General features: G+C 39.7%; 1 protein-coding gene across 2 annotated transcripts in view; it reads right to left on the bottom strand.

Moving 5' to 3' along the window:
• CCDC178 (coiled-coil domain containing 178) overlaps window positions 1-8,592 on the bottom strand; it is a 442,343-nt gene extending 433,751 nt beyond the window's left edge. Inside the window, exons 1-2 of one of the 2 annotated variants that reach the window (XM_004742898.3) lie at window positions 8,507-8,592; window positions 479-524 (exon numbers count right to left, since the gene is read on the bottom strand). The gene's annotated coding sequence lies outside the window, so the exon portion shown is untranslated. The remainder of the gene's footprint in view (window positions 1-478; window positions 525-8,506) is intronic. The other variant, XM_004742897.3, reaches the window with a different exon arrangement.
• Between the last annotated feature and the right edge of the window lie 296 nt (window positions 8,593-8,888).

Genomic DNA, 8,888 nt, shown 5'->3' on the forward strand with positions numbered 1-8,888 from the left:
TAACAACACTCACCAAGATCTCTTTATTTTTTTAATGCAAGACTGTCCATTCTGCCTGTCATTTTTATGAACCTTGTAGGGTTTAAATTTGGATAATCTGAGAGGAATCCTGAGTATTCACATAGGAGATACTTTAAAAATTCTACTGAGAACTGAGTTTTCTGCATTTGCGAAAGAATTATCCATACATTGGCAGGGGGCCTCCAGAGTATATCTGATTTTTATTTATTCAGATTCCCTAAATGATCTTCCCCAAAATGCAACTACTGCATTAATGCAAAGCATATGTTTCTAAATAAGAAAGAATTCTAGTTCATATGAGCTACCAAGTTAAAATTTAATAAAAACCGAAAGACTAACTCTTCCTTGAATATGACCTCGGCAAAAGGTCATTTCCCCCCCCTCCTATAGCTCTTCAAACATGAAATTGAAAACAGGTAGTGTGCTGCTGCCTCTCACCCCTTCACCCACTACTCACTCAGTGTTTCTCTTCTTAGGTTCTTTACCCGAGCCCAGTAAGTCATCTGAAGGAAAAGAAAATATGAAACTAAAACTAATCAGAAAATAAAGAATAGGGTGAAACTTGACAATGAAGCTTTATTTCCTTCTAACTACAGCTTTAAGCTGTTAGTTGAAAAAATTTAATGAAATACTGAGGTTTCCTATTACATGTTTCATTCTAAACAGTAATGCACCTTAATAGCTTCCCACTCCATGACTGGCTAATAATTCAACATAAGCAATTTCTTTGTATGGAAAGGTGTACTTTCCTATACTTTTGAAAAAGAAAACCAAACTGGATGTCCCTATGAGGTTATCATTATGCAATGGGAAAAAGAAGTAATTCTTTTATTAATGATGCCATTTTTGAAAGATTTTAAAATATAAACATTTGGATTTTTTAAATTACTATGATTAAGCAAAGATCTCAATACAAGCATTACTTATTTATATTTTCTAGGAATTATATAATTTGTACCACGAAATGATTTAAATTGTTAATGTTCAGTATAGATCTCAACATTCATCCAGTGGTATGGATCTTGAAAAATATTAAATCACGCTGGAAAATCAAGATTTCCTCTAATTTCCTTTCTTGTTGTTCTTAAATTATCGGTTAAAAGAACCACTTTTTGTGGTTCTTGTCTGCTACAAGACAAACCAAAGATATAAATAAAAATAAATAAATAAATAATAGCACCCAGTAAGAAGTCTGTGTTTAGTGAAATAACAGACAAATAGAGAGCAAATGTGTAACCATCTGGAGAATAAGAAAATCAAAAGTAATAAGCAGCATTCAGAATTTATTATAAAGAAATTATGCCAAGAGCTTCTTACTGCAGTTTTCTATGGAAATGTTCAAATTAGTGGATAAAGAAATACATTATATACAACATATTTGGACCCCACTGATATCATTTTATACATAATCTCATATCATAATATTTGCTAAGTAATCTAAATTAGCTTGGCTATAAATGCTGTCATACTGATTGAAAATTTGCTATCACACTACAAACAGCCAGTCATAATAAATGACACAGCTTGGTGGAATTGTCTGGAGCCAGAGGGATATGATATTGGGTCATCTTTGACAGTGTATTACAAAATGCAAAAAAATTAATAAGTCTAAAAGCAACTGAAATACCAAACACATACAAAATAGAGGGTAGAAAAGAGAGGAGACATAATGTAAACTAAATAGGTCAAATAATCTGGCAGAAGTTCATCATCACCTTAAGGAGGGGTATAAAGTGGGATCCAGAATGGCTCCCATCATCATCAGAAGTATAGTTGTGACAATTCCACTCGCATTTGCTACTTCAGAATCTAGATGGAGAAGGAAGAGGAAGAAGAGGGAAAAAAATAAAATGTTCTTTTCCACTGTTGGAATCAGGATGTCCCCTAAATATCAGCATTTCAGAAATCAGATTCCATTACTAGCTGGCATTTTCCTGCTGCATCTTTGTTTTTAGAGATTATTTGTTTTCTCTTTGAAGCCACAGGGCTTGGCATGTATTAAGTAGTCAGAAATTTTCTTGAATGGAATTTCTGAACTCTGTGTGACAGAACATCTCTGGAATCTTAGTTTGAGATGGTGATACTGGAGCATAAAGGAACGTTCTGGGCCTGTTTTCTAAAGCTGTACTATCCTAGACTAAAGACACTAGCCATCCTAAATTTTAAAATTAAAAATTCCATCCTTTGGCTATATTAGCCCCCTTCAAGGCCTCAGTAACCACAGGTAGCTTAGTGGTCACACATTCTAGGACAGTTCTATCACTGTACAGAAGTGTCTCAGCAACATTTTCTGGAGTGTGTCAGTAGCATATGATAATTTTCCATACATATTTTCCAAACTCCATATTCATTTATTCACTCAGAAAATATTTATTGAATATACATTATATGGTAGTCACTGAAGACACAAAAATAAACAAGACCTCTTTTTAACCATTTAGAATCTTTTGTGGGAAGACATTAGTGAATAAGTAGTCACAATCCAGTGCCATGCCGGAGGATTAATTGGAGGAGAGCATAATTTGAGGCCAAAAATGATCAAGAAGAAGACTACTAATCAAGGTATTTTTAAAATTAATCCAGAGGAAATAAAAATGGAGAGAAGAAGAAAGAACCAAAAGATATTTAATAGGAACAAACTGCATTATTTGGTAAGAAATCAGACATGGTAACAGCGAAGGAAGAGTCTAGAGTAACTCCCGTTGCTGGCAAGAGGGAGTGGGTCGATGGCAATGCCATTCTCTTCATCTGGGTCGATGTGAGGAACTGGTAGGATTAGAGGAAAGATGACTATTTTAAATTTACCTATGAGTGCTTTTTAATGTTAAATGTGTGTCTACTATTCATGAGAAAATTTGAAAAGAGCTAGTTTTTTCAGTATTATCATTTTGGAGCTGATAATTTGATGAGATCACACAACAAAGAAAGGAATCTTGACGAAGCCAGAAAATTAACGACATTAACAATTTCTAGAAAACTAGGGCGGGGAGGAAAGTCCATTTAATGTGGCAATAGGTCATGGGTGACATTAAATGACAGTAGCAGAATTTAAGCAGCAAGAAGCCCAGGAGTGAATGAATGAGGAAGAAGAAAAGACATGAGTCAACCACTGTTTCCAGAGAACAAACAAATACAGGATGGAAAGAGCTGTACAGGAAATGATATGTAGATACAAGAGGGGGTATTTATTTGTTTGCTACTTCTATTGTGGAAAAGACTTGAGCATTTAGTTTAAAAGTTGCCATGTCCATCGGCTGTGCATATAATGGGTTCATTTTAGCTTGTTTGGATTAATTGCAGCTTATCTCCAGAGTTACTGACCCTTGGCCAACACTATGGAATGCATTAACTAAGGATAAATGATGTTTTTAAACGACGGGTCTGTGAGTTGTTTCAGAGCAGCATATATCATCAGCCTGCCAGCACTGTTTAATAATAATAATTGGATTTATAATTGCATCTAATTTTGACAGAGCCTAGGAGAGGGGAGCTTTCAAAGTAAAAGCTGGAAACACAGCTAGAATATGTATATATGAGGAATTTCATACAGGAGATCTCCACCATGGGAAGATTTGGCTTTCCTGCTACAGAGGTGCGTCAGATGCACAGCAGTAGTGGTTACAGACCTGTCTGCACAGAAATGGGAGAATAGAGGAATCTGTGCCTAAGATCTCTGGACACTTTTCTTGCATATTTTCTGCTGTTTATGTGCTATATATTTTGCCTGTAATAAAATTGTTCAGAGAGCACAAACTGAGTAAACGGAGTTCCATAAGCAGTGGAACACTAGAGGGATTAACACATAATTAACCCTGGCTAATATAATGTCACTAGCAAAAATACTCAGCTTCCTTCAGTCTTTCAAAGAATTTGTCGCAAGTGTGATTTGGGGGCTCAACAATTACAATTCCTGAGGATAGATTTCTCTTCAAGGAAAAAATATATACTTCACTTGCACAAAACAAATTTAAAAGAAAAATAGTTGTCCAGTTTGTCTGTGAGACATCTTACTAACCATCAGCGATATTTAGTTTATCTATAAATAACTGGTCTTCATGTAAAGTATTTCATTAGCTTATTAAGAGAAGCAGTCCATTTTAGGTACTCATGCCCTCTTGTTAGTAGTCTTCCACTGCCTTTTCAACCATTTCTTCACACCTCCACCTTCACTATGTCATTTCACATGCCCAGACCTCTCGTCCATTTTGTTGGCTGTGGGTAAATCCAAAGTTTTTCCAGTATCCTAATAGTATATTAAATCCCTTCATTGCACACTGAAAAGTCTTTTTTTTTTAATTTAATTTAATTTTTTTTCAGTGTTCCAAAATTTACTGTTTATGCACCACACCCAGGCTCCCTGCAATATGTGCCCTCCTAATACCCACAACCAGGCTCACCCCCACCCCCCACCCCTCCAAAACCCTCAGTTTGTTTCTTAATGTCCACAGTCTCTCATGGTTTGTCTCCCATCCCGGCTCACTTAAGTATCCAGGAAAAAAAGCCAGATAGTAATGTTCATAGATATAGACTAAGAGTGATGAAAGTAGATTATCAGTTTAATCAAGTGCCAAGGAACATAGCTTTTAAGTCAGTAAAATATGGGATTAAGTTCTGGATGGGCTCCTTACCATCTACATGACCTTGAGAAGACTACTTCGTGTATTTAAGCATCAGTCTCCTCCTCTGGAAAATGATGTAAATGATAATGTCTCAAAGTGTCGTGAGGAGATTAGATATATGGCAAAGTGTTTAGTTCACTGACCAGTGTATAATAACTGCTTAATAAATAGCCATGATTTAAATTCAGTGAATGAGAATTCACTAACAAATTATATGGTCATGAATACAATACTTAAACTATCCAAATCTGTCCATATCTCAGTTTTCTAATATAAGGGCAAAATTAAGTTTACCTAACTGAATTTCTGTGAACATTGAGAGACTGAAAATACAGATGGACAGGGGCCAAACCATATGTAAAAATAGAATTCTAACCCACCAGAATTCTCTACACCAACCAGCCCAGGAAGCCAAACCACAACCTCTATAGTAATCTTCCCAGAACAATCAGGACTTTGTTAGTTACTGCCAGCTTCCCTAATATTTGTCTGTACTTCCAACTCAGGACCAACCAAAGAAAGCCAAATAAGCTCCTCAAACCAATCATATAGGATGTCCCGCTCCTAGTTAACCCATCTCCAGCTTCCCCATGTCAACAAAGTCCAGGGCATACCTAAAGTCCTCTCTCTCTCTCTTTTTTTTTCATTTGAAGACTCCTACTTTCTTGTCTCCCTTTGCATTTCTGCCCTACACAAACGATGGCGGCTGACTCCTTGCTATTGCAACCTCTGAACAAATAGGCTCCATTTATTTTCATTTGGGTGGTTTTTGTATCCATAGCATTATAACTGAGGTTAAAAGTTCAGCACCAATTTTGAAATTCCATATATTTATTAGTGTTATTATAGTGCAGAAAACAGACATCATGATCATTAAGGCTCAACCATGCAACCATCTGCTTGTGGAAGTACTACTTTTCCACCAGGCACATAATCCAAAACTTACGATCAATCCAGTTCTCTGTCTTACAGCATTACCACAACGCAAATTCTTCGCCCACTCTGAGTATTCCAGTTGCCTACTCTCCCTGCTTTTCCTTTCTTACCATACATCTTCTGCTTTCCATTTTGTCGAGATTCCAATGTCTAGCATTTTAGGAATTCTTTAGTCAATATTCTCATTAACCTTGTTTTGTAGGTAAACTCTGGGTAGACAAATATTGTTTTTATTTTTTTCCCCAGAACCTCTCCTTTTAAGAGAAAGAGAGTTCCTTTCTTTTAAGAAATTATTTGCCCACTCCATCTACATGGTTCAATAAATTGCTGTCAATCCTATTAGTCCTAACCCCAACATGAATGCTTTAGGGACAGTCAGGTAAACCAACTGCAGACAAGGAGTCTCATCCCTGGCGTTTCTAGATTTTCTTGTTAGGCTGGGATTTTATGAGTCCAGAGCTCTTGGAAATCAAGTTATAGTTTAGTGGAATAAACTTGTGTGAGAATGAAGTCCATAGTAGAAAGGAAAAAGAAAGTGTATGTCACTTACTGCCTTAGGGAATGGAGAAGAAAGAACAAACTCTGAGGTTGTAGTGACAGGTTAGTTGAGTCTGAGGTTATGTTGAATCTGAAGCAAGAGCAGAAGAGACAGGCTGAATTGAGTGTAAGACGTGTGGTAGTTACCAACATAACGGGACTTCAGGTAAAATTGGTAGGTTATGGTTCAAACTCATAGTTTTGGCAGCTCTGGAAATTAGCTGGATATGGTTAATAATAAAATCTTAAGAATGCAATAATAAAATGAGAAGTATTATATATTGAGGATAGAAATGCACTTGTCTCACATACAAATGTCTAAAGATAATTCAAAATAAACCAACAGCTCAAAATCCTTTAGGTTGTGGGCATTTGGATGCATTTCATAGTTAGCCATTCATTTGTCTGAGTTCTTAACCTTGTTAAGTGGTGTCCTAAACCCTATTTGCCAAATAGGACCCAGAAATGACTTGACGGGGAAAAGGCCTGGAAGGACAGGGAGGGATGTTAGGCAGTTAGGCATGAGTGAGGAGGGATAAAGCAGGTGCTGGCCACACCCTCAGTGCCCAGCCACACCTTCAGAGACACCTCAAGGGGCCAAAAAAAAGGGAAGGACTAGCTACAGAGCTGGGTCAAAAGCCACAAGGGGACTTCTTTTTTTTTTTTTTTTTTTTTTTTTTTTTTTTAAAGATTTTATTTATTTGACAGACACAGACCACAAGTAGGCAGAGAGGTAGGCAGAGAGAGAGAGAGGAGGAAGCAGGCTCCCTGATGCGGGGCTTGATCCCAGGACCCATCGGATCATAACCTGAGCCAAAGGCAGAGGCTTTAACCCACTGAGCCACCCAGGCGCCACCCACAAGGGGACTTCTAAGAGCGGAACATGTGCACATAGAGTGCAACGTATCCTTAAGTACCTTTAAGGTAACAAAAGGTCATTAGACACTCATAATATACAATACATAAATGAATACAATTATAACAGAATGAATCATGGGTAGGTGCATGCGCAGGAGCCAAAATGTTACATAGGCAAAAAGCAGGCTTAAAAGGATGCCTCTAGGGACGCCTGAGTGGCTCAGTTGGTTAAGCAGCTGCCTTCGGCTCAGGTCATGATCCCAGCGTCCTGGGATCGAGTCCCAAATCGGGCTCCTTGCTCGGCAGGGAGCCTACTTCTCCCTCTGTCTCTGCCTGCCATTCTGTCTGCCTGTGCTCGCTCTCTCCCCTTCTCTCTCTCTGATAAATAAATAAAATCTTAAAAAACAAAAAACAAAAAAGGATGCCTCTAGATCTTCTGGGTGCCATTGCTACTCTTGTTCAAGCACTGGCCTGCGTTCACTCTTGAAAGTGTGTGACGGGGCGCTTGGGTGGCTCAGTGGGTTAAAGCCTCTGCCTTCTGCTCAGGTCATGATCCCAGGGTCCTGGGATTGAGCCCCGTGTTGGGCTTTCTGCTCCTTGGAAAGCCTGCCTCCTCCTCTCTCTCTCTCTGCCTGCCTCTCTGGCTACTTGTGATCTCTGTCTGTCAAATAAATAAATACATAAATCTTAAAAAAAAGAGAGAGAGAGAGAGAAAAGAAAGTGTGTTATACTCCACTACTCAACTCCCCATTCTGGTCTTGGGTCTCCAATTCTGAGGTGCCTCTGGGACAAGAACCAAGTTACCCAGTAACAGGGATAGCTTTAGAATGTTACACTTGGGTCAAGATGTCCAGACAGCTCATGCAATAGTAAGTAGGCCTGGGAAGTTACCAAATCAATTCACAAATACTTATTGAGCATCCAGTGTCAAAGAAATAGAAAATGCTTTGAACTGGAAGTGAGAAAGAGGTCTCCTGAGTCTGAAGTTTGCTAATTCTCAGTCCTTGGTTAAGTCATGTATCAGCTGTGTGCCTCATTTTCCTCATCTGCAGAAATGAGTGTTATTGTGGGTCATCTTACTTGGGGTGCTGTAGAACAAATAAAATTCCCAGCCTCTGCCCTAAGTAGGTGTGCAGTATTAGAGAAGACACTTGAAAAATAAAATATCAAAAGAAGAAAAATAGCAATTCAAAATAATAATAATACATGAACCACCACAAGGAGGCCTTATAAGCAAAATAAAAGGTAGAAATAATTATTAAAAGAATGAGAGCCTAGGGATGCCGTTCTAGACAACGTGAAGTACAGCTGGGCGGCCAGTGGAGGGAGACTTTACATCCCTAACCCATGCCACGGGGATTTTTCTCAAACTCCCCGAGTGACAGCCTTGCTTCCGCCTCCCGGAAGGGATTGATTAAGGCACTGACCGGAATGGGGGTGTAACTCAGGGCACAGGCGCCCCAGGGTACGGGGCTCTGGCTGCTGCGGGTGGGAGCCGTGCAGGCCGCCAGAGGAATGCGCAGCCCCGGACTCACCGGCTCCGCCCGTCTCCCGGTGCCGCTTCTGCGCACCCCGCCGGCTCCGCGGCGCCCGCGGCCGAGGCCCTCGGGGTCGGTTACCCGGCGTCCAGGCAACCGCGGAGCGGAGGCAAGGGCCCCGGACTTCTGGGCTCGAGCTCGTTGGGCCTCCCGGGCAGGTAATGAGTCTGCCCGGCGTTTCCGCCCCAGACCAGCCCTCCTGGTGCTCTGAGCTCTTCCCGGGAGCCGCCCCCTCCGCGCTCCTTTCCTTCTGTAACCAACATGCCCCGCAAAACTCCCATTTCTCTTTACTGAAGAGGAATTGGGTGGGCACCAGTCAACGCCTTTCCTACAGTATTTATTACTGTAGGAGCATCAAAATCAGAGCATCAAAGATTTT

This window comes from Mustela putorius, unplaced genomic scaffold, assembly GCF_011764305.1.
Source record: "Mustela putorius furo isolate JIRA1106 unplaced genomic scaffold, ASM1176430v1.1 tig00003858_pilon_pilon_pilon, whole genome shotgun sequence".
Lineage (NCBI taxonomy): Eukaryota > Metazoa > Chordata > Mammalia > Carnivora > Mustelidae > Mustela > Mustela putorius.